The 3,894-nt window shown below is 44.5% G+C and overlaps 1 pseudogene; it reads right to left on the reverse strand.

Moving 5' to 3' along the window:
• Positions 1-2,934: 2,934 nt before the first annotated feature.
• LOC108520739 (ubiquitin-like) lies at positions 2,935-3,350 on the reverse strand (annotated as a pseudogene).
• Between the last annotated feature and the right edge of the window lie 544 nt (positions 3,351-3,894).

The raw sequence follows: 3,894 nt of genomic DNA on the forward strand, positions 1-3,894 counted from the left end.
ATTGGTTAAAACAGTTGGAAACTATAGGCCACAGGCACCTGTTTGGGTAAATAAAGTTTTATTGAAACATAGCAACACTCATTGGTTTGTGTATTATCTACAGTTACTTTTGTGCTCCAATGATGGAACTGAGTCACTGTGACCGAAACTGCATGGCCTGCAAAGCCAAAAAGTTTTACTCTCTGGCCCTTTTCATTAAAGTTTGCTGACCCTTGGATTAAACAGTTGCCATTCAATGTAAATGTAATTGAAATGAAGGGTTCATAATAAAACTCAGCCATCTATAAGTTATCTTGAGAATAACCACTGTCATGCTATATTGGCTGATGACAAATTATTTCAGTCATCAGATTCTTTGTCTTTCCCTCTCTCTCTGAGGGAGATACAGGTTGAATCAAGGTTACTAGAACTACTGCTGGATCCAGAATGGAAGTGAAACACTGGTCTTGTTTTCCATGAGGCTTGCTCTATAGCCTAATCTTGGAAACACTGTATTATTCCCTATGCTTTCACACTTCCCTGCATTTTTATAAAATAAACTTTCATGACCTAAGGGTAGGAGAGTTAGGGGATTTCACTTCTCATGCCACCTCTGGTGGTGCCTGTCTAGTACAGTGTCTGCAAACATGAAGCCTGGACAGGAAAGAGTACCACGATGGATTAGTGATGTCTGCCATGGGTCATGGAAGGAGAGGAGAGAGCAATGTGTGATGTGTATTTAGAGCTAGGGCTTAAGTTAATCTTCTGTGCCTTCTCTTTGCAACCTAAGAGTCTATCTTCCATGTCTACCTTATTACCACCTTCTCTCATCTTCCTTGGAAGTTAGATTTAAAATACATCATTCTGTTTGTGAATATGCACCATTGCGCCATTTTCTCCAGAGAGTTTCATACATAATCTTTATTTCCTCAGTCAAATAACAAACATCTCCTTAAACATGCTATTTCTCTTATTTTAAAAGACTCCTGGCCAGGCATGGTGGCTCACACTTGTAATCACAGCACTTTGGGAGGCCAAAGCGGGCAGATCACCTGAGATCAGGAGTTTGAGACAAGCATGGCCAACATGGCAAAAACCCATCACTACTACTAATACAAAAAATTAGCTGGGCCTAGTAGCACACATCCTGTAGTCCCAGCTACCTGGGAGCTGAGGCAGGAGAAACCCTTGAGCCCTGGAGGCAGAGGTTGCAGTGAGCTGAGACTGCGCCACTGCACTCCAGCCTGGACAACCGAGCGAAATTCCATCTGGAAAAAAAAAAAAAAAAAAAAAGACTCCAGCAGCAGGTGCCAAGCTGGGCACATAATACTCATTTAATGAATCCATGAAGCTTCTAATTTGGGGATTGAAGGTGCCAGCTTTCCTCTTAGAGCTCTGATTCTCCATTTATTCACATCAACTTTGAGGAAGACATTCCCTCTAGTTCATCTAAAAGTTTCCCTTAACAACTCAATCGTCTTTATTCTTGTGCAGGGCAATGGATATGCCATGCCCCACAAGTCCAGCTGGTTTGGCTGGGAGCCACCTGGCTGCAGAGTCACTGTCTGTCCGGGTGCAGTGACTATCCACGAGAAGTTGGACTTACCCTTTGTTTCCAAGTTCTCATCCTGACCCCTGCCTACTTCCTTCTTGGCTTCTCTCCACCTCTAAGCTTACCTCACTCTCCAAGGCCTCCTCCCACCCACTCTGTGACCTTTCTCTCTAAAATATGGCCTACAGAGAGTCTCTATGTAACAAAATCTCATTTGCTGGTGACAATCGTTCCAAGCCTTCCCAGGACTTTCCAGCCTCCATATCTGAAGGTTATGTTAACTTAAACACCCACAGGTCTCTAACTCATGGCCCCTACCTGTGGAATTGCAGACCCTCAGAATCATTTCCTACTCACCTGCTGTCACTTTCCCTAGTTACTGCTTAGATTGGCCAGGGATAGCCCTCATTTATTAAGTTTATTCATGATCTTCTTGGTACATGCTTTGTTTTTTTGAGACAGAGTCTTGCTCTATCACCCAGGCTGGAGTGCAGGGCCATGATCTCAGCTCACTGCAACCTCTGCTTACCGGGTTGAAGTGATTCTCGTACCTCAGTCCTGCAAGTAGCTGACACTACAGGCACCTGCCACCACACCTGGCTAATTTTTGTATTTTTAGTAGAGACGAGGTTTCACCATGTTGGCCATGCTGGTCTTAAACTCCTGACCTCAACTGATTTGCCCACCTCAGTCTCCCAAAGTGCTGGGATTACAGGTGTGAGCCATGGTGCATGCCTTTTGTCACCCAAAGCCCTAAAACAGAACTGCCTGGACCCCAGTCTTATACAAATCTCCATAACAAAAACTGCTTCTCATTTCTCCTCAACTCTCCTTCTACACAGAAGAAATATGCAGTTGGCTCTCAGGAAGGTAGTCTAGCGCATGGTTAAGAGGACGACATTGCACTAGACACGTGGATTTAAATTCAGATTTCCACTCTTTCCTGGCCACTCAGATGTTAACTAAACTCCCCATGCCTCAGTTTCCACGTGTAAAGTGGAATATTAATACAGTAATCATTAACTTATAGAATTGTGTGGGCGTATTCATTTTCTAGGGTTATTGCAAGAAATGGCCACACACTGGATAGTTTGAAATAATAGAAATCCATTCGCTCATTGTTCTGGACGCCAGAAGTGGGAAATTGAAGTGTCCAAAGGGCTAGTTTCTTCTGAAGGCTGGGAGGGAGGATCTGCTCCCGGCTCCTCTCTTACCTTCTGGTGGCTGACAGTAGTGACAGTAGTCCTTGGAACTCCTCGGTTTATAGACACATTACCCCAAACTCTGCCTCCATTTTATTTTATTTTATTTTTATTTTTTATTTTTTTTGCCCTGTCCCAGTCAGTGAAAGGGACACTTTATTGAGCCCCAGGGCCATGGGGCCCTTCGCGGAAGGAAAAGCCTTATTTGACCTTCTTCTTGGGGCACAAGTTGTTGGCGTGGCCACACTTCTTGCAGCAGTTGACAGCACAGGGGTGAGCAGGGCACTGGCGCAGATCCCTGAGAGTAATATCTTGTTGCAGTTGTATTTCTGGGCAAGCCAGTGGAGGGAAGGCTCAATAATGCCACCTCACAGACGCAGCACCAGGTGCAGGGTGGACTCTTCCTGGATGTTCTAGTCTGAGGGACTGCAGCCATCCTCCGGCTGTTTGCCCGCAAATATCAGACACTGCTGGTCAGGCAGGATGCCCTCCTTGTCTTGGATTTCGGCTTTGACATTCTCAGTGGTGTCAGTGGCCTCCACCTCAAGGGTGATGGTCTTGCCCATGAGGGTGTTCACAAAGATCTCCATCTCTGAGTCTGCAGCTCGGCCACCTCACTGAAGAGAAAGAGCGCCTCCATTTTCATATCACCTTCCTCCATGTGTAGCTCTCCTCTGTGTGCCTCTTACTGGGACTCTTGTCCCTCAGGGCCTACCCAGATAATCCAGCATGTTCTCATCTTGAGACTCTTAACTATATTTACAAGACCTTTCTTTCTTAAAAAATTAAATTTATTTTTAATTTCCATAGGTTATTGGGAACAGGCGGTATTTGGTTACATAAGTAGGTTCTTTAGTGGTGATTTGTGAGATTTTGGTGCACGCATCACCCAAGCAAAAAAACTAACCCCAATTTGTAGCCTTTTATCCCTCACCCCTTTCCCACCCTTTCCCCTGAATCCCCAAAGTCCGTTGTGTCCTTCTTATGCCTTTGCATCCTCGTAGCTTAGCTCCCACCTATCAGTGAGAACATATGATTAGGTTACTCCAGGTTACTAAGAATGCCATTAACTCATTCCTTTCTATGGTAGTATTCTATCATATATATATATACACACATACATACACACACACACACACACACACACACATATATATATAT

Source organism: Rhinopithecus bieti, unplaced genomic scaffold (genome assembly GCF_001698545.2).
Source record: "Rhinopithecus bieti isolate Rb0 unplaced genomic scaffold, ASM169854v2 scaffold_53422, whole genome shotgun sequence".
In the NCBI taxonomy this organism is placed as follows: Eukaryota; Metazoa; Chordata; class Mammalia; order Primates; family Cercopithecidae; genus Rhinopithecus; species Rhinopithecus bieti.